The 22,250-nt window shown below is 47.2% G+C and overlaps 1 non-coding gene and 1 pseudogene across 1 annotated transcript; both read right to left on the minus strand.

Annotated features, from left to right (window-relative positions):
* Positions 1-22,250, minus strand: part of LOC117803417 — a 96,236-nt pseudogene that overhangs the window by 68,686 nt on the left and 5,300 nt on the right.
* LOC117803675 lies at positions 7,767-7,873 on the minus strand. Its single transcript, XR_004627611.1, has one exon. It is a non-coding gene; the product is annotated as a U6 spliceosomal RNA (small nuclear RNA).

A 22,250-nucleotide genomic window follows, 5' to 3' on the forward strand; every position in this document is an offset into this window, starting at 1 on the left:
GGGGAGAGCTAAATGTGGCCCTTCACCTGGCGGGAGCCAGACCCAGCTTTAGCCTGGGAGGGGCAGGTGCAAAGTGCGTAGCCTGTGGCCCCATTGGCCACACCAGGGCCGCTTCTGTTTTACATCCTGCACCTGTGCCGACTTGCATGTCTCAGAGCTGGCTGGCTTGTTCTGAGGCAGAGAACATCCTAGACTCTGACACGGGATTCCTTGTTTGCTTGGCAGCAGTTGGCTCCCACCTCTTTTCCAGCCCCAGGAGCAAAGCAGCTCTTCCTGCGTCTCTGCCAGAGGAGTGGGCCTGGGGAGGGGCGTGGCCTGGCAGAGGTCTGAGTCTGGGGGTGTAAGGCGGGAGGGATGGTGAGACCCGACTTGCCCTGTGAGCCGCCGACAGTCTAGTCTGCAGGAGATCCAGGCCCCTGTTTCCCCTTCCCCTGGCTGCCAGGCTTTGATTCTTGTCATGGTGGATTAGCTCGCTAAACAGAGGTTGGACAGAGAAAACGAAAGGGGAAAAATGGGGAAATTAATAGCTCTGGCAAAAGGTCTGGTGGAGAAGGAAGTTAAAACCAATTAACCAAATGAGATTTCAGTTATCCCGTACACTCTCTGGTCCTTTTCTGATACATAGCCCAGGGTCAGAGTCAAATGTTGGATGGTGGCACAAAGCACAGTTCCCACCCATCCACCTGTGATTTCTCTAGTCTCAGCTTGGAAGCTGGTGAGCCCAGGGCTCAGGGTGTCCCCCGGGGCCGACACCACAGGCAGTGTCATGTGCCTGACCGGCATGTAGGCTTCAGGACATGAAGCTCTGTCTTGAAGAGGATGGGCTGGGGTAGTGGCCACCGCAAGGAGCGTGTGTGGTGTCCGGCCGGCGCCGAGGAAAGACACGGGGATGGGCTGCAGGAGGCGAGTGCGTGGAGGAGGCAGAGAAACATCTCTCCTGCGTCAGGCTCTGGGAGAACGCCAAAGTCCTGAAGTCTGGCCCCGAGGGATTACCACATTTTAGAGGAGCATCAAGGAACAGATCTGAGTGATGGGAAGAGGCCAAACCATGAGAGCCCCAAGTGTCCCTCTGGCAAGAAGTGTAGATCTTGCTGCCAGGAATCTCAGGCCTAGAATTCTCTGCCAGTGGTCTATCCCCTTTCACCCTATTTATTCTGCCTCTGCACTGGACTAGGTCATTCAAAAGAAAATGCAAAGACAGGCTGTGAAGTTCCAGAAAGAGTCTCCGGGGCTCCACTTAAAGTCAAGTGGGCTGCAAACCCGTACGAAATGTCAAAAAAGGTACAAAAGGAAGAATGAAATCTCTTCTGCACAAGCAACTGCTCCATTAAGCTCTAGTAGTCTATGGGACGTGGGGCAGAATTATTGTTCCCATTTGAAATCCAGTTTCTACCCTGCCTGTAATGGGTCACCCAAACCCATCTCCTGGCCCATCAGAACAACCTCACTCTCAGGAGGTGACCATCGCTGTCGTGGGCCTGAAGCTATGAGTACAAATCATGTAACACTGGCTGACTTCCTACCCAGCAAACAGTCTATCCAATATGACATAACACCCACACCATATACCTTTGGTATACAGCTGGTGACTCTCTGGGAACACGGAACTACAACTCAAGTCACCTTAGTCCCTGAGTGTCTGGCAATAGAGGGAAAGTCCTAACTGGCTGGGCAGTTAAGGAGCCGCTGAGAACAGAGTTTTCTGTAGCATGCTCCAAATCAAGTCCAGTATTTAAGTCAGCCGTGACTTTGAGGAGTTGACGTGGTCCCCTCTGATGAACCCCCCTGATGAACCACCATTCCCTAAGATCTCTGGCTTTGCTGGGGGGAGGGCCTGGAGTGGATGTGTTCTCACTACCACATGTAGAGCTCCAACATCAAATCCTGAGCAACAGGAGAACCACCAGCAATCATGGTTTCTCTGCTAGAACCCTGAGAGGAGACTTGGCATTTTTATTTCATATGAACCTGGAGTATGTTGAGAGAAATAGAGGAAATGACCTTGGCATGCCCTGCTAAAATGGATTTCCTAGAGAGTCATAAATCTAAGTGACAAAATCAGCTAGTGCACCTGCGGGCCCTGTTAGAGAAGACACTGCGTGCCTGAGGGCGGCAGGTTTGGGTCTCCTGGTGTGGGGGGCTGAGACACAGAAGTGGGGGGTGGTCTGTCGGAGACAAGGGGCTGATGCACAAATACAACATGGCAGGGAGAAAAACCAAAGAAATGGGCCTTCAAAATGACCATTTCTCTTTGGAAACCGTAAAAGTAAGTAGATCACGCTCTTTGGTCTCCACGTGGCGTGGCTCTGTCCCCTAGCCCAAAGACACGGAGAAGTGCTGGGGCTGTGCAAACGTGGAAAAGCCAAGCAAAGGAACATTTCACATTTATATGACTTTTTACAGCTGCTCTTACCCACGTGGTGGCACCTGCTGCTTGCATCAGCCTCTGAAGGAAACATGAATTATTTTCTTCATTTCACAAGTGAAAACTATGGAGTCTGAGAGGTTCAACGACTTCTGAAAAGCCACACTCTTTGTGAGTGGCAGAGTCGGGATTCGAACCTGGGTGCTCTAACTTTAAATTCGGGATGCTTGCAGCGATGGCAGTGTGCCCAACAGAGCATCCTGGGAGAAGAAGGGGGTCCTGCATCCATGACTCCACTCAGATGGGAGCAGCCCCAGTTTCATTGGCTTTATCAATTGGTGCTCCGGTCAAGATTAAAACAGGTAGAAGGGGTGACTGGGGGGCTCAGTCAGTGAAGCATCCAGCTCTTGCTTTTGGCTCAGGTTGTGATCTCAGGGTGGTGAGATCAGCCTCGAGTTGGGTGAGTTGGGCGCCATGCTCAGTGGGGAGTCTGCTTGAGATCCTCTCCTTCTGCCTCTCCCCCCACCCTGTGCATGCACACGCATGTGCGCACTCTAAATAAATAAATAAATATTTTTGAAGAATAAATAAAATAGGTTGAAAAGTCACTGCGCTCTGCCATGGTGCCTCCAGTGGTTGGAATGTGTACAAGGCAAGGAGGTGTGGAGAGAGCAGGTCAGGCAAGCTCCCGGATGCACGTGCTCTGGACTTCCGGTCTTCTCTTAGGGCTACAAAGAGCTGAGGCTTGTCAGTTTGGGGAAGTACGTCCTGCCTGGACATCACAGGGTCAGCTTCGTGGATCTCGTCCAAACAAGTCTACAGCCCTCAGCAAACTCTAAGTCGCAAACGGCCCAGGTTTTATGAGCTGGTACAGCCCCGTGCCTGGTAAGCAGGACCTCTGGGCTCCTCCATGCCTGGGCTCAGTGAAATGCATGCTTATCCCAGGGGTCGGCTTATGCTGGGGCACCACCTTTTCCTGGTGAGAGGCCACGCCTCAGGCCATCCGCCTGAGTCCTGAGACCTCCCAACAGTTTGCCCCTTTCTTCCGAGCTTTTCTTTCAAATGGCTCTGCTGCTCTCTGACTGCTGTTCTTTCTTTCAAATGGCTCTGCTGTTCTCTGACTGCTGTTCTGATCTTCCTGGGAGCCCTGCATTACACCTGCTAGCTTCAGCCTCTCCAAATGGAGCTGCTTAGAAGTGGCCTCCCTCTCTCCCCAGGATTCCGAGCTGGCACATATTCTGGCTTACCAAGGGCCCCCTGGAGCTGTGTGGAGTCAGGCAAATCATTTAAGGTTTGGTTTTGACCCTTTAACCTGGACTATTAGAGAGCTGCTTGTTACAGATAAAAGATTTGTCTCAGGTCTGCCTCTGCTGATCATTGTGGTTGATGGACCTAAATGCATCCTTTTGTTCCGATTTTACAGAGCATTTACTGCTTGCTTTTGTCATTTGTTTTCACATCTCTCTTTAAACTACGTGGGATGGAAAGAAGTCAGACCTGGATATAGGTCTGTACTTACATACTGTGTGATCTTGGACAAGCTGCTCAACCTCTCTGATCTTCCGTCCTTCATTTATATGAAGAAGATCATACCACTGCACAGGGTTGGTGTTTGTTTTTTAAGTGAAGAATGAATGAAATAAACCTGTACAGTGCTTGGCAGAGTCAGATTTCAATAGATGCTAGTTTATCCTTCCTCCTTAAGGGTAAAACCCCAAATTTACCCACATTTGTTTTCTCAAAATTGAGTACAGCGACATACATAACATACTCTCAGTAAATGTTTGTTCATAGTATGAATGAATAAATGAGTGAATCAAGAGGGCATACATGAAATTGATAGGCCAAAGGAAAAGTTGCCAAAACAAATAAGAGCATTAGAATTTAAGGAGTGAGGGGCGCCTGGGTGGCACAGCGGTTGGGCGTCTGCCTTCGGCTCAGGGCGTGATCCCGGCGTTGCGGGATCGAGCCCCACATCAGGCTCTTCCGCTATGAGCCTGCTTCTTCCTCTCCCACTCCCCCTGCTTGTGTTCCCTCTCTCGCTGGCTGTCTCTGTTGAATAAATAAATAAAATCTTTAAAAAAAAAAAAGAATTTAAGGAGTGAGAAATATATCAAATGCTCCAAAATGCACATACAAATATGTTCGTTGTTGTATTCTTTATAATAGCAGAACTTTTGAAATAACCTAAATGTTCAACAAATGGGACTGGGTACATTAATTAAGGTAGTTTAATATAAAATTCTATGCAACCATTTTCAAAATGTAGATTTTAGAAGTATTGTTCCATAAAAATATCCAAAACATATTATTAGGTGAAATAGTATGTTATAAAATTGCACTCCTGTAAAACTATCTATTTATCTATAGTTCAAAAGAAATGCCTAGAAGAATATTAAAAGATAAGGATTATGCTAGATGGTGGAATTATGTAATTTTTATTTTATATACTATATTTTTCCAATATTTGAACTTTTCTAAGTATCACTCTTATAATCAGGACAAGAATTTCTTTTGGAAAACCAAAACACACAAAGGGTATGACAATTAGTGTTAGGGTTTTTTTGGTTGGAAGTGCCAAACCCACTTTAAATTCACTTAGAGTCAAGGGCAAATGTGTTCGGAAGACTAGTATGACTGTAGGAAGGTCAAGATGTGAGCGGGCCTCAGGAAGAGCTAGAAGCGGATCCGGCACACTGCACCTCTGGCATGTGGGTACCCTTCCTTCTACTGAGGCCTCCTTCCTCCACGTGGCAGGAAATGCCATCTTGATGAGTTCAGAGCTGCTAGTCTCCACCGCAGAGAGAAAATGAGCACTGTGTTCTGTGGTCCCTAGGTCATGAATTCCAAAAATATCCTACAATTGGCCCCACTGGATCAGACGTCCATCCCCTTGCCAGTTGCTATGCCCACAGCATGGCGGTGCTCTATAATTGGTCTAGCTTATGGCCCATCTCCATCCTTTGGCCCATCAGTGTGCCCAGGGGGCAAGGTCCTGTCAGAAGAGCTTGAATAATAGGTTGAGAAATGATTGTCCCCTTCCCCCTACACCCATCTGCTATGAACTGATATTTCCTCGCACATGATGGGGACAAGATGGGACATTCTGAGTGTGTGGGCTTAATTTCTGTCTTCAGAGAAAGGCAGGGGAAGGCTGGAAGTAGGAGGTGGCCAAGATTGCACTGAGCATTATCAATATCAGAAACAATGAGTGAGCCTCTTGACATGTCCCTGTGCTGGTGTTAAGATTCATCTGAGTCCTCAGAGAGCTTATAGCTCAACTCAGGGGCTACGTGCTGGCTGGACAGAGGAAGAAGTTTCCTGGGCACCTTCCATCACTTCCATATAAGCAAGGAGAAATAGATCTTCTAAAGAATGATGCATTTTCTTAGAGTGTTGAGCATAAAACAGCCAGAGCTTGATGAAACATGCAGTGGTTTCCATCTCTCTGTGCGTTCTCTGCTTCATTTACTTACTTAAGAGATGGAATTTAATTTCTTTCCAAAACAGAGTGAGTATGTCTAGAAAATACACACTTTAAAACACAGTAGGACTACATGATATCATAGCTTACTGTTATAACACAGTTTGGAATCAGTTACTGTGAAGGAAGGGGATCATAGCAGCGTGAACCCCTGGTGATCAAGGGCTATGCTTTAGCCATCACTGAGCCCCAGGGCAGTGCTGGTCCACAGCAGGTACTCAGAGATTAAGGGTGCTCAAAAATCTTACGGTTTATTCTTTTTTTTTTTTTTAAGATTTTATTTATTTATTCGACAGAGATAGAGAAAGCCAGCGAGAGAGGGAACACAAGCAGGGAGTGGGAGAGGAAGAAGCAGGCTCATAGCGGAGGAGCCTGATGTGGGGCTCGATCCCACAACGTCGGAATCACGCCCTGAGCCGAAGGCAGATGCTTAACCGCTGTGCCACCCAGGCGCCCCTTACGGTTTATTCTTAACATATTTGTTTCTTTGGGCTTCTATTGTGTTTTTTTTTTCTTCCTTTCTGCCTTTTTTTCTGTGTAGCAAGGATGCTTTACATTGCCCCAAATCTTGTGGTTCCTGCAGTAAATCATTTTCAGAGGCATGTTCTTTGAGCCTTTGTGATGATGTTCCCTTTCACCTTGTTCTATAGAGTTTCCCCACAGAATTCATTGTTTACCCTTTTACCCATCCTTGATCAAGGTAAGGTCTATCCTCCTACCAACAGAGAAGCTGTTTGGACTGCCTTGGGTTGGGCTCACTGTCCACTTGAGCACTGGCTGAATCTTAGTTCTGTAGATGGCAGTGAGTTTGTGGGTATAACTCCCAGCCCACTATAAGCAATTATGTCATTCTTGTGGTGGGTTTAATCCAGCCTCCCAGCAAAAACATTGCCCTGGAAGCTCTGCTGGTCCTCAGTCTATATCCTTTTGTCCTAAAACAATATAGCACAGATGACGTTCTATTTCTAAGGTGCACGAAAGGATTTTAGTGTGGCATCATATAGAATTACATGTCTCATCCCTTGACAGCCACTGCAGTGAGAGCACATTAGAGTACATTTGTTTATACTGAAACTGGGTAATCGTTGAGCACTGAGGGGGACAAAAAGAGTATTTTTCTTTTCTTATTTAGTTATAAAGAATTAGGGAATGAAAAAATCCACCAAAACCCATGGCAATCTGGCAACCTAGGTCCCCATTTCCATGGCCATGTATCATCCCTATGCATTGTTTACCTTGCTTTTCAGCATGAAATTGATTTTTAGTTGCAAGTAAATGGCCATGCATCAACAGGTGCCTCAATGGTAAGAACATTTATTTTTATTAAACGAGTCCAGAGGCACGGTGTCGCTGGGAAGGTCTAATCATGTCATCAAGAGCTCAAGCTCTTGCTGTCCTTCACACTCTGACTTAATAGGCACGTCGCTCCTCATCATCATGGGTACTGCTTCATGGACTTGATGCGGCTGCCTTCATTCCAGGCATCACATCCATATTCCAGATAGGAAGGAGGAGAAAGGGATGACAGCAAGCTTTTCTTCAAGTCTGTCCCTTTTATTAGAAAAGCAAACATTTCCTGGAAAACTCCCAGGTGACTTTTATTTTATGTCTCATTGGTCCCAGCTGGTAACATTTCACTCCTAGCAGCAAATGAGGATGGAACAATGAGCAGTTTACAAAGAGAAATTGTACAGGCATGACGAGACGGAATTTACCAGGCTTAATTCACTCCCCGAGTCAAGGTATACTGCTGCTACGCATCACCAGCCTCCACCACCAACCGAACAAAATTAGTGCTGTGTCCGCAATGACTACTGACAGCCAAGGTCAACCTTGGCAGCGTTATTTTAGCTGTAGTGATGGTGGCTGTGGGGCTGACCAGTGCTTTTCTAAGATAAAGGTACTTTGAAAATAGTGAAATGACATATGGTTTTCACGAATTTGCATGTCATCTTTGTGCAGGGGCCAGGCTAATCTTCTCTGTATTGTTCTAATTTTTGTAAATGTGCCGCCGAAGAGAGCATGAAATGACGTATGGCTTTGATCACTGATAAAAAATACGGAGTCAGCAGAACTGAATATTACCTAGTTCAACATACTTACTGACAGCTATGGCTTAGTGAACTCAAGAAGACTACAGAGGAATCAAATCAGATAATATTTATACAATCTTCCTTTCCAAAAGCAAGCAATTTCTGAATCCAATATATAAGGCATTATAAACACTATTTGCATTGATGATTCAAATTTCTCTGAGTAAATTCTGAGAATCACAAACTTCAAAGATTGCTTGCTAGTTTATATTTCTACCGAATTCAGAGTGAAAAGTACCTCTTGGGTTGTGGCTTCCTCTACCCAAGCAAAGACTACAGAGGCCCATTGCCTCCCCCTATTTCTTCCCCTTCCCGTTATTGTCTCTCAAGCTCACCCCTTAGTAAGTTTAATTTTGATATTAGAGGTCTTCTATTAATATTCACAAGGTGAAAGGTAGGGAGCTAAGGTGTCCAACCATCCTAGATTTCCAGGACTGAGGCTTTCCTAGGAAGTAGGACTTCTGGTGCTAAAGCCAAAACCATTCTAGGCAAATTAAAATGGTTGGTCACCCTAGGGATTATCACCAACATGAAAGGGGGTAGAGGGAGAGGTGGTTTGAGAAGAAGGAAGGAGAGGGAGGGAAGACCTGGGAAGCCAGGGCTGTTCAACCCAACTTTAAATTTTATGGCTTTTCTTTCCATCTTAATAACTAGGGTTCCTGCACATCAACTCACCAGTGATACTTGAACGCAGCATTTCCTTAGGTTCTTTACTCTTCCAACCTGTACATAATTGCCCAGTTTTACCTCCCACTTCTGTCCTACTGTAAATATGTTTCCCAAGTCCTATTCCTGTTCACCAGATCCAATGGCACTGTAAGTGAATGCTAGGAAGCCCTCTCTGATCCAACACATAGCAATGATGGAGAACATAGAAAAAAGAATTTTAAAAGTCATAGCGACACTCAGGGCACCTGGGTGGCTCAGTAGGTTAAGTGTCGACTCTTGGTTTCAGCTCAGGTCATGATCTCAGGGGCGTGAAAGGAAGCTTTGCATCGGGCTCTGCGTTCAACGCAGGCTCTGCTGGAGGTTCTCTCTTCCTCTCCCTCTGCCTCTCCCACTCATGCATGCATGTGCTCTCTCTCTTTCTCTCTCAATAAATCAATCTTTTAAAAAAAAAGTCATAGCCAGACTCAAAAATGAGATATACGTATGTCTATCTATCTGTCTATCTATCCATCCACAGTCCTGGAACAGAATCAAAATGCGAAGCAAGGAGGGCCTGCCAGGCTCTGGATCTGGAAGTAGGTGGTAGGAGCCCTGAGTCTGGCTTCTGCAGATAAAAGCACACCAGAGGGGAAAGGTGCGCCATGGGAGGCATGGGAAACAGAGTCACACTCAGAGCTCACAATCAGAAGCTGGGGCGGGGCTTCCCTAGCTTGTGCGAGGAAGCTGGGAGACTGCTGCCTACCACTGCCCAAGGTGTAGCTTAGTGTTTTGAGAGCCAGACTCGAACATAAACCCCACAAGGAGGAATACACAGAGAAAAAGAAAGGCAGGGGGAAAAAATTCCTACATATGATGATCCTGTAAACACAACTATAAAATTCGTGAAGAGATCGAATGCCAGTACAAGGCCAATAAAATCAATAATTGGTTTATGAGTTTTTTCCAAAAAGAAATAATGAAAATTTTTGAAAAAGACTTAAAGATACGTGCATTTAGCATCCTTGAAGAGATCAGTGAAGGCATTATATCCTTACAAAAGATCCATGCCAGTGATATATTATGCCATTAAAACAGACAAATGAAATAAATACAGGTGGATATAAAATTAGAAATTATGAAGAAAAATACAACCATTGAAAAATTTTTAAAAACTCAATAGGATAACTTCTAAACTGAATATAGTTGAAGAGAGAATTAATAAATTGGAATTGAGGAATTCACCCAGAAGATAACAGCATCAAAGGAGCCATAGAAATGAGACAGGGGGTGGCAGGTGTTGTGGTTATGGACTGGGGGCTCAGGAAGGGCTTGTCAAAGGTGACATTTGAACAGCTGCCTGACCAAGAAAGGATGCGAGTGATGTGAACATAAATAAAGATGAATCACAGACACACAGTAGTAATAATACCTATTTGCCAAGCAGCTGTAAGAATTAAACAGCATGCAGAAAAGCACCAAGCCCAGAGCCTGACGCATAATTTATAACAAATGTTAAGCAGCTCTGCTTCCCTTCCTAAAAACCTGCATGGAAAGAATAGAATTTAGGGGCATCTGGGTGACTCAGTCAGTTAAGCGACTCCCTTCGGCTCAGGTCATGATCTCAGGGTCCTGGGATGGGATCAAACCCCCGTTGGACTCCCTGCTCAGTGGGGAGTCTGTCTTTCCTTCTCCCGCTGTGCTCTCAATCTCTCTTTCTCTCTCTCTCAAATAAATAAAATCTAAAAAAAAAAAAAAATAGAATAGACTTTAGCTTTTTGCCTCCATCTGAGGGGGCTTTGGCCACTTCTGCTCCAGCCCAGCATCATTCCCAGGGGACTCGAATTGGCTGATGAGTTTTGGTTCTAATAATGGAGGATTCAGCTCTTTGTGAGAAAGCGGCTGGAACATTGTCAGCTGTTCATATGCTTGTTCTCTCCGTCTGCTTCTCTCCTTTGAGAACAAACTCTATTTTCCCCTCTAGCATGAACAAGCTAGTCATGTCCAAAATGCAGAGATGACATTTTAATATATCCAGGCAGCCTGGCTAGTCGTTTCTCTGCAAACTCTCAAAATTTCCTCAGCACCGGCTCTAAGCACTTTTCTCTGTTCCATCTTGTCTGGAGCCTCGAAAGAAGTCCTGACAGAGGTCACGAAGGGGGGAGAGACAAAGCCACCCTCATTCTGAGCATTGAGCCTTTTCAACTCGCAGGGCCCTGATGGAAACATTCCGTAATGAAAAGAACAAAATAAGACTCGTTCACAGCGAACAGCAACAGAATGTTCCATCTGACAGAGAGCTGCTTCTTGGAACGTGGGAATCTGAGAGACTGGATTGCATTCAAAGAAAATGCCCCTAGAGAGATAAAGAGCAAGTCCTGGGGGCTCAGCAACATTCAAGATTCCTTGCGTGAAAGGGGGGTGGGATTCCCTGGCAAGCCCTGGGGGGGGGGTATCCTGGAAACTGAACTAGGCTGGGATGTGAGGCTGATGATCAAGGACGTTGGGCGTAGCATCTTCTTCCTCCCCTGAGCGAGACCCAAAAGCACAAAGGAGAAGCTGGAAGGGCCCGTGTGTTTGTTTTTCTAACCAGGAGCGAGAAAATGTGTCCCACCCTCTCTGAGTCCATAGTCAGGAAAAAGGTTGTTTGCCGAAGGAAAGAAGGAAGAGGAAGAGGAAACATCCCTTTTTGCTGAGCATTTGCTCCCAGGGGCGAGGCAGGCTGAAGGACTCTGGGTGGTGGTCCCGGGAGACCCTCGGCTTCTCAGTCCCCCACCACCACCCCGCTCTCTGGTGCAAGAGCCCCTACTAGCAAGTCTGTAAAAAAAAAAAAAAAAAAAAAAAAAATCAGTCTTTGCCTTGTTTACTTTGAGGCTTTTTTTTTTCTTTTTAAAAAAACTGCACATCTCACCAAGGCTGAATTATTGAAAAGAAAAACAGTAAGGAACTGAGCGTTGCAACTTCGGGGCAGTTGGAGGTAAATGTTTGTGCTTGGAACAGAGAAAAATAACAGGACGTGGAGGGATGCACGGTGGGATTCTAAGGTCTCCCACATCCCACAGCGCAGGTTTCCAGTGAATCTTCTGGAGGAGAAGAAGAAGGGAAAAGAACCCTTAAATTTGCATCACATTAAAAACAAAAGAAAAAATCAGATGCTTAGGGTGAGAATAGAGAGGAAATTATTGCACAACCAGCAGAATGAGCATGATGTATTGTGGCTTAGGGTGTCTTCACATATGTTCGGCTGCTTTGTTGGCTGTACTTGTCCATCACACACACGCCCGCACACACACATACACATGCGCGTGCGAACACACGCAGCTTAGAATGCCTCTTGACTAAGATCTCTGTCCCTGTGGATGGCAGGCAGGAGAGCCCTCAGACAGAAAACTTCATATTGAGAATGGATACCGTTCCATAGTCAGTATTCCTTAGGCAGGGTCCCTGCATCGCAGTAGCCCCCTCACTTATCTTTCGATTAAATGCACTCAGGAACTCATCGCCGCAAGGGCACATGGATGCCTTTCCCCGTACCCGCAGAACAGCTGCCTGCCCACAGAGATGGCCACAGGCTATACATTTGAGTAACAAAGTACGTTGTAAGTTCATGGTTAAATCCTTTTTAAAACTAGTTCCTCATTCTAATTAGAAACACTGCATTGATCTATTTTCTTTTCTTATGCTTCAATACATATGGTTTAAAAAAAAATCATCTACTCCTTAAAGTTTACTACCTTTCCTCATGTGATCCCCAACAAACCACAGCCCCTTGTGACAGCCGGGAGGGTGCTGAGGACAGATGGGACTGTAACTGCTCAGTATTTTCAAAGGGCCTTGCAGGCCACATACTCTCATCATCAATCTCCCGGTGCCTCAGCCTTAATTTTTAAAAAGGCCTTTGTTCCAGACCCAGGGCTCAAGCACGTATGTCCATGACTCCCAGAGAAGGAAAGACTTGGGAAATGGAAGCCCAGAAAGGAGGCTACCCACTCAGTGCTATAGAGCAAAATTGCAATGAAGCCAAACTAGAAACTGGAATTCACTGGTTCCAAAACACTTTTTTAAGAAACACATTTTTTCTTAAAGATTTTATTTATTTATTTATTTGAGAGAAAATGAGAGAGAGCAGGGGGAGGAATAGAGGGAGAGAAAGAAGCAGGCTCCCCACTGAGCAGGGAGCCCAATATGGGATTTGATCCTACAACCCTGGGATCATGACCCGAGCTGAAGGCAGACGCTTAACCGACTGAGTCCCCCAGGCACCCCTCCAAAAGCACATTTTTAAATTAGACTACATTGAACGTCTGTGCGTGGGGGTTTATTTTGTGCAGTGCTAGCTAAGTGCAATTATAAGGTGCCCATTAAAAACACAATGTGGAGCAGAAGCAAATAATCCAATTTATCTATCGAGTTTGACTAGGAATATTGATTTGAATAGCTAATAATTTGACACTGGGTGGAAAAATTACTGTGCCTCGTCTTGGACAAGACTCAGGAATGATCATCGCTCCCTTGTCTCCTGACGAAATCAACAGTGAGTTTAGCAGCTGCTCTGTTATTGTAATTCAGCTACTTTATTTCTGTTTTAATCAGAGCAGATTACTTTTGACCAAAGGAGCATCTAGTTTGCATATATAATCTACACTGTACGACCTCTTTCAGTTAACAAGTAGTGACTCCCTCTGTTCATTTGATGTTTGTGCAAAGCTGATTTATCCTGACCAATATTATGCTAATTATAGAAGTGCAGTTAGCTCTTTCAGAAAATTTCTATTGTGAAAGCTCTTGAAAGTACAGCAGAGAAGGAAGAATAAAATGGAGCAGACATGTAATTGGGGAGATTATGAAAATCCTTTCCCAGGTATCAAAATGCATTTGAAGGGTAGGAATTTTGATCTCTGTATTATGATGCCTGTATCCTCTGCTGGGCTAACGTGATCCTTCAGTTTCGTGGCATAAAATCTCTGATGCCCATGGGGGCCGGGAAAATAGGGTAGATGCGTAAGAGAGGTAGGGTTCAAGTTCAAGTGCGTGTGCTTGTGTCATGTGAGTGAGGGCCTTGGAAGCCTGGACCTGGAGGTCCTTCCTCTGAAGGAGGCCGCCTGCCCCAGTGCCGTAGTATCACAGGGGAATGAGGGGCCCCGATGAGGCCAGAGAAGCCAGAATTCTGAATTTGAGTGAAGTATCCTCATTTTTAAGGGGGTCCGATTTTCATTTTTCTTTTTCTTTTCAAATACTAGGCTGGACCAAATAAAGTTTATCCAAGGGCCTGATCTAGTGGCTGCCATTTTGTGACCCCTGCTCCAGTCCATAAAAAGGTCGTTTCAGTAACAAGAGGCTTAGAAATGGTCTACAAATTAGCTGGAGCATCCACCAGGTGGCAGGAAGAGGTAGCCAATCTCTTGCTTGCCAACCTTCCCAGAGTCAAAGATCACCGTGGATTTGTCTGGAATCTTAAAGAACAGCTGTCCTCGTGGCCCCACCAACCCCTGCTCCCCAAATCCTAAAGCAGCCAAGCATTTGAGGAGACCCCCCTCTTGTCCTATCATTATCAGCCTCAGATATGCCAGGAAACTTAGAAAACAGACAACCCACCTCACCACAGCCCAGCACCACCCCTGCCTAGCACGCACCCTCACCTCCAGGGACCCTGGGGAGCCAGTTCCCGGAGCCTGAAAGGCTAACAACCTTGACTCTGCTCCCTTCTTCCTCTGGTGTGAGCACACTAGGTAGGAGGTGGAAAGCTGCTGAAAATAAGAAACATCCATGCCCTGGGGCTGCTTCCTGCTGGCCTGGCCACCTGGACAGATATTCACGGCCTAGTATCAATACCGTAGAGGTCTACTTGATGCCGATACCTGTGTTTGAGACCTGAGTTCCTGATCCCCGGCTTAGCCTTGCCCTTTCCATGCCAGGAGCTGTCCTGCCCCTTAGTGCGGTTTTGACCCTTACACCATTACTCCTGTCCTCAGTGCTCCACCACAGTGCACAACCCCAGCCTGCCCCCTGCCCAACAAAGGATCCCTAGTGGTCTCCTCCTCTGCTTGGCCCAGACTCCCCTGGCCCAGCCCCAGCTTCCTCCAGGCTCACCCCACCATCCTCTCCATGCTCTGTCCAGGCACTGAAGGCCACGCTGCTGGGACTGGCCTGCCCCTGCCCTACCCCCAGAGCTGCGCCATTTCCTCTTCTCAGAAGGCCTAATGTAAAGGCGGCACACAACATAAATTTATGACTTGGGGAAAATGGGACGGGGAGAGACGGCTGTTCATTTCCACTGAGAATTAGCAGGACAAGACAGCTCTAAATTGTGGCAGGAGAGAGAAAGGATGTAAAATACTAGAATTTATTATCTGGGGACATTTGGCAATTTCAAGGTTTCTGAGTAGATGAGAAAGCCCAGTGCTTGAAATGGGGATTGGCTGGGAGCGGGGAGCCCTGCCGTGGGCCATGGAAGAAACAGATTGGCTTCAAGACCAGCCCTCCAGGCTGCCCTGTCCTCTTTCTGACTAGCTGGAATGGAGATATCCTTTTAGGGAAAAGTATGGGCTCATTTAAAGGGGTTTTAAAGAAGTCCATGTCAGGCAAGTTTCCATAATGACAAATTGTAGAAGGGCATCATAAATTGGGGAGAGCTCCATCTGGGAATTCAGAGGACTGACTTGGGGTCTGGCCCAAGTCTGTGGGAGCTCAGGCAAAGTATTAGATCTCTCTAGGTCTCCAACAACTCACTACGAATACAGAAGTTGAATTAAAGGGACTATTTGTTACCGAAGGTGATGTGACAACCCTTTGCAGCTTAAAACAACAAACGTCTGTTATCTCCCAGATTCTGTGAGTCAGTGACCCAGTCCTTCTGAGGCTGCAGTCCTCTCTGGTTGGACGTGGAGAGATCTGCTTTCTAGCTCACTCAAGTGGTTGTTGGCAGGATTCAGTCCTATGAATCCTAGAGTTAAGAGTCTTGGTTGGAGTAAGAGCCCCAGTTCCTCAATGGCTGTTGGCTAGAGGCCTCCCTCAGTTTCTTGCTACATGGGTCTCTCCAAGGAGCAGCTCACAATATGGTGGCTGGCTTTCTTTTTTTTTTTTTTTAAGATTCTAGTTACTTTTTTGAGAGACAGAAAGAGAGCACAAGCAGGGGAAGCAGCAGAGAGAGAGGGAGAAGCAGACTCCCCACTGAGCAGGGAGCCCAACACAGAGCTCGATTCCAAGACCCTGAGATCAGGACCCAAGCTGACGGCAGACGCTTACCCAACTGAGCCACCCAGGCGCCCCTGGTGGCTGGGTTTCTTTAGCATGAGTGAGAGAGGGCCAGCAAGATGGGAGTCAGAGTCTTTGTGACATCCCATCACTTTTGCTGTTCTGTTCCTTAGAACTGACTCACTAAATCCAGTCCATGCCCAAGGGAGGGGAGTACATAGGCGCAAATACCAGAAGGCAGGGATCGCTGGGAGATCTTCTGGAGACTACCTGCCACAGATTATCTTCAAGGCCTCTCAGCTTCTGTGATTCCTCCTCTCTCTCCCCCAGAAGGAAGCTATATATACACCTTTTGTTTACAACCCCAAGCACCAAGCCTCTAAGCCAAGTGTCTGAGTGGCTCTGACTTACCCTTCACCCAGAGTTAACCAACATGAAAAATGTCCTCAGATAGGAAAAATTCTTATGCCAAAGAATTAGACTGTGAAAAGAGGACATTGCATTCTATTTCCGTGCTGTCGGCCATCAGAGAACTCTGCTGGTAGACCCACTATCTGGGAAAATGAGTCTTTGTTTAGATCACTTCAGAATCAAAGGCACTGATGTCCACCTATCCAAATCTAGGTTGATTTGAGGTTAATTCCTGCATTGCTGGGAGGAGTATGACAATTCAAAGGTCACTCCCCAGTCTCACCTTTCTTTACAAAACAAAGTCAAGGAGTACCCCCAGCACCTCTGGGAGGTACTTCTAGTTCCTCAGGGATGATGTGACTTTCTTAAGACATCTAAGGCCATGTCAGACCATGGCCGGGCTCAATGTGAAGAATGATCTCAGCCTCCAGATCCTGAGGACTGTTGGGTTGATTTGAATTGAAGGAGATACAGCTCCCATTGCAGAAAACGGACACTCATGTTGCTGTTTCTGTCCATCATGCAAGATGCTTGTAGAGCAGTCGTGGGTTCTTTTTTGAAATGTTTTAATCAATCAGAAATCCATATTTCTTTTACTAATAGCCCTCTTTGAAATTGTGGTCATCATAACCCTTCATTTTTTAATGACTCTGAGGGCTCTTCTCTTTGGAAAGCCGCTCAATGTGCACATACATATTAACCAACTTGGAGCCTGCAGCAAAATGGCCTCCACACTGTCTTTACTTCTAGATGAACAGGCTGAGATCCATGTTCCCACTTACAATTTCTAATTCTGAGGATTCCTGAGCAATACTTTTTAAATTCACCAGATTTTAACCAATCCCCTTCTGTTTTCTTCTCATCATATTTGAGAATCTAAGACTTCCAGGTACTTTGACACAAAACTGTCAGATCATCTTACATGAGTTTCCTCACGTACTCTCCCAAATCTTATAAAGACAGGGATTTAGCTCTTGACTGGGACATAGTGTGCCACAGAGAAAATACAATTGACCCTTGAACAACTCAGAGGTTAGGGGCGCCAACCCTCCCACCCCCGCCACAGTCAAAATGCCATGTTTAAGTTTTGACTCCCTAAAAACTTCATAAATAGCCTACTCTTGACCAAAAGCCTCACCAGTAACATGAATAGTCAATTAATATCTATTTTGTTAGTTATATGTATTATATACTATATTCTTATAATTAAGTAAGCCAGAGACAAGAAAATGTTAAGAAAATTATATAAGAGAAAACACACTTCCAGCACAATACTATAAGAAATCTGCATAGAAGTGGACCTGCCATGTTCAAACCCATGTGTTCAAGGGTCAACTGCACCTGGACCTTGACATCAGAGGAGCTGGGTTAGAATCCCGGACTTGCCACTCCCTTAGAGTTCTCAGCAGTGAAATGGGATCACAGACACCTATCACACAACCGTTTCAAGAATCAAACTATGTAGATATATTTGTAAAAAGCGTTTAGCATGTTGCAGGGAAGGAGCTACTCAACAAATGTTGGCTTCCTTTATTGCTCCTGGAGAAACGAAGGGAGATGCTGAGAGTGTCTCCTAATGTTTAACCAAGTCGGAACAAGAAGGGGTGGACTCCCTGGGTCTAATTCATCGCCTTGCCTTGCAGTCACTTCAGACCCTCCTTTTCACAAGTCATCCCCTAAATATCCCCACCCACCACTTTGAGAGCCTGAAATGCCACCAAAGAGACATAGTGCCTGTGACATTCCTGTGTCTGCAGCTAAGGGCAGACTTGCTCTCAGTCCGTCAAGGTATGAAGAGCACTGTAGGTCATATATGCGGAAACGTGGATACATCCCTTTTCTGAACTTATATTGGGTTTTGTGTTTTAGCCTCTGCACCTGCATGGTTGAAAAGTGAGCACATTTACAGGTGGGCGATGGGTTCTCTGTAGGGATCCCCAGTACAGAACTCCCCTAGAGGATTCAGAGTCCTCTGCATGTTCGGAAATGTCTCTCCCTTACCTGGCCAGTAGCCTGAGATGGGCTCCAGCTGTCCAGAAGTGGCTTTGAAGTATAAGCCCTAGGCATCCCTGTACCCTGAAGTCCGCTGTCAGAGAAGGGGACTGAACGAAGGCACAGCAGCCAATATCCTGAGGCAGGAGCCAGAGGGGGAGAAGCTAAGAAGTAGGGGGAGAGACCTGGTTCCAGGGCCCGGGGCCTGCATTTGGGGGCGCTGTGGCCCATTTCATTAGATGTGAGGGAGACACGCACAGTGGACTGGCCCAGTGGTGTCTCTTGGCCACGGGAGGAAGATTAGAAAAGCCTTTATCAGATTTCACAAAAATGAATGCAAAGTGAATGGGCTGAATGTTGGATATTGAACAAAATTAGGAAAAGCCAAGATCAAATGTGTAATGGAAAAGGAGGGAGTGGGTGGCATCATCGATCCCGGCTGCCTCCAACTTTCTCGTTCCCTGTCCTCACCCCTAGGATTCACCACCCCCTGCAGTTCTCCTCGTGGGGACTCTGCCCTCCCTTATGGGGGAACTTGCTGCTCTCTTGTTCTCCTAGCTATGGAAGCGCCCCGTACTTCAGCCAGGGACTCACTAGGAAACACGACCAAGATTACAAAAGAGAATATTCCAAGCAAGGGAAGTGTTTCAGAGCCTAGAATAACCCACGTCTGGGCACACCGTGGCTCAACTGACAAAGTCTCTCAGGCAGCTTCCTTTCTCCAAGGCTACACGGATCTGGGAGACCCAGCCGGAAAGTTTTCCTTAGGGGTAGCTCTGGTCACATCCCACCTGCCTTCTGCTTTCGTATGGCCACCCTCCCTGTCCCTGCCCCTCCTGCAACCCCACCAACAGCCGGTCGAGACGGAGACAGCTGGGGGCACCTCTCTGGGCAGAGAATGGGGATTCCTTGTGCTAAAGAAGGACATTAACCCAGAGGACAAATTGAGATTACTCTTTTAAATCTTGCTGCTACGAATCTCCTGGGATTATCTGGGATTATGGTGGTATTTGTAGAAAAAGCATCCCGAGACAAATGCCACAGAAATGGATACTCCTGGATTTATAATACCGCTGCAGCTTGTCACTGATTAGTTTTTCAGGTAGTTTTTAGTGAGGCAGTAAGTCCGGTACTGTGCCGCTTGTAATTTTCTCCCCTTCCTCTGCATGTGTAATATCAGCAGACCAAAGCTCAAGGAGGGGAGGGTCCAGCACCATGGAACCACAAGGAAACATTTTGTCATTTACTACCCTTTCTCTCCCAGTATCCTCCCCAGTCATTTATCTGTTTTGAGGTTTGGCTTTTATATTTAAATATATACAGAAATACAGCGAAAAGCTTCCTCTCCTCTACTTCCACCCACCTTCTGGCTCCCCCCAGTGCCTCCCGTTGGCACAGCTGGCAGCAGAGCCCTAACTGGAGGCCAGGTTGAACCACCCCGGAGAGTCAAAACCGCAGCCAGAGAGCATTTCCATCGCACCGCTCCGAGCAGCACAGAGCCCCACAGCACGTTTTCGGTTTCGGACCTAATTCTGACTCCTCCAGTGCGAACTGTTTCCTCACCTATCTTTAAGGGTGTCATCTCTACCGTGAATTTTCTCGCAAAATCACCCTTTCGCAAGGCTCCTTTCTGGTACCCCCCTCCTGTTCTTTCCCTCCCACCCAGCGATGGAAGACATCCTGTGCCCTCTGGCAGCACGGGAACATGACACACGGCTCCTGTGGGACTTCTTCAAAGACACTGCTTCTTGCTTGATCCCTGACCTGGGGGCGCAAACAGAGCCCAGGGCAGGAAGGCCCAGTTCTCCCCGAGCGAGCCTCGGCCTTGCCACCCACCAAGCGCAGCTGCTCTGCTAATTTTAGAACTCTGAGAAGCCACCTGACTTCAAGGCACTGTAGAGACGCCCATCACACCTTATCTCAGGAGGTGATCTGGGGTGGGGCCCACTCCTCGCTCTAACACCCATGACACCTTCCTGAGCTGGGAAAGTGGCTTTTTTGGAGGCTCCTCTCAATAAACAGTAAAAATAAAAAAACAATGCTCGCTCAGGTAGCAAAGCACAGTTCGCCCTGGTCTCGGCCCACGGGGGCAGGCTAGGCTGTCCGGCCGCCTGGTCTCTCCTTGACCGCCCTGACACCACCACCTCACGGGCCAAACGTCCAAAGCAGAGCTCACCAGCTTCCCCCAGACCCTTGCCTCCTGTCTGCCTGTCTGGGGCATTTCCTGTCCCTCAGGCGAGGACCCTCAGCCCCGACTACCTGCCCTTCGGCTCCAGTCACTACAGCTTAAACTCCAAACTTGGGTCTCCTGAACAGGAGCTCCTGAAGTCCTCCTCCTCTCCGCCCTCACCACCCTTGCCCTACGCCGGGCCCTCCGCAGCCCTCACCAGCGGACTATCACCCCTGCTGATGGTCTCCTGCCTCCCCCCCTCCCCCGGCCCACACTCTCAGTCCACCTGCCAAGACAAGTTTTCTAAAACCAGGTCTGTCTCTAGCTTAACGCCCTTCGAGCCTTTCTGGTCAGGTTCCCCTAGGGGGCTGTCTGCCCACCAGAATCACTTGGGTAGCTTTTTATTTATTTTTTTATTTTATTTTATTTTTATTTTTATTTTTTAAAGATTTTATTTATTTATTTGACAGAGATAGAGACAGCCAGCGAGAGAGGGAACACAAGCAGGGGGAGTGGGAGAGGAAGAAGCAGGCTCATAGCGGAGGAGCCTGATGTGGGGCTCGATCCCGTAATGCCGGGATCACGCCCTGAGCCGAAGGCAGACGCTTAACCGCTGTGCCACCCAGGCGCCCCTGGGTAGCTTTTTAAAAATTTTCAGTGCCCAGCCTTCACCCCTAGAGATTCTGATTTAATTGGACTGGATGAGAAAAGGCATCCATATTTCTTTTTTAAATTCCCTAGGAAATTCTTTTTTTTTCTTTTTAACAAAGAAAATTTTATTTTTTTTTAAAGATTTTATTTATTTATTTAAGAGAGAGAAAGACCATGAGGGGGGGAGGGTTAGAGGGAGAAGCAGACTCCCCACTGAGCAGGGAGCCCAATGCGGGACTCGATCCCAAGACTCTGGGACCATCACCTGAGCCACCCAGGTGCCCCCCGCCCCCACCTGGGAAATACGAATATGCAACCTCCTTCCTGCAGGAGGAAGTCCAAACTTCCCATGGAGCCCAAGAAGCCGAATCAGGCTCCTGCTGACCTCTCCAGCTGGCCTCCCCATTGGCCTCACCACATCTTTATGCTCCGGCCCTGAACTGCCTGGGGCTCCCACCACCACTGCATCGCTCGCACCCTTCCGCAGCCCAACAGGCCTTCCCTCCTAGTCCAGCACCACCTTCTACAGGAAGCCATTCCTGACCACCCATCTCCGCATCTCCCTCAGCCCTGCTGCTCACAGCACCGCAGTCGTGTCTCCATTACTGAACACCCACATCATGTTATGGCGATCCATGTACGTGTTCCTTGTGCTTAAGCCAAAGGGCGGTATTTATTTATGTACAGATCCTCACAGAGTCGGAAGCTGCTGAAAGCGCGCCTGGGCCTCTGGCGCACGGGAAACCCTGCATTAGGAAGCTGCCCGGGACCAAAGGGCTTCATGTCAGTCACTCTCTCTTGTTGGGATCTTATGGCCTCTGGTCTCTCTTCATTGCTTTTGGAACTTCTTGGCAGACAACATTCTCCACCTGACTGGCATCCTGAACGTCAATTCCAAAGTCCCAGGAAAGAGAATCTTATTCCAGGGATTCACCCTGTTCCCATCAGCTATGGCCAAATATGCCTGCTGCGGTAAGAAGGCAGGTCTTGGGCAAATGGAGATAAATCATGGGATGGGCAGATACCTCCGAAGGTGATCATTGTGCTCCAAGAGTCAAAGGATTCTTGCGCTGTGTGATAGAAGGTGATCATTGTGCTCCAAGAGTCAAAGGATTCTTGCGCTGTGTGATAAATGAACGTAGATCAGCAGTACCAAGGGCGGTGTGAGCCCAGGAGGAAAGCAGTATTTCCGTCTTGGGTGTCAGGGACGTCTTCACAGAGAAGTTGACGCGGGACCTGGACCTT

This window comes from Ailuropoda melanoleuca, chromosome 8 (genome assembly GCF_002007445.2).
Source record: "Ailuropoda melanoleuca isolate Jingjing chromosome 8, ASM200744v2, whole genome shotgun sequence".
Lineage (NCBI taxonomy): Eukaryota > Metazoa > Chordata > Mammalia > Carnivora > Ursidae > Ailuropoda > Ailuropoda melanoleuca.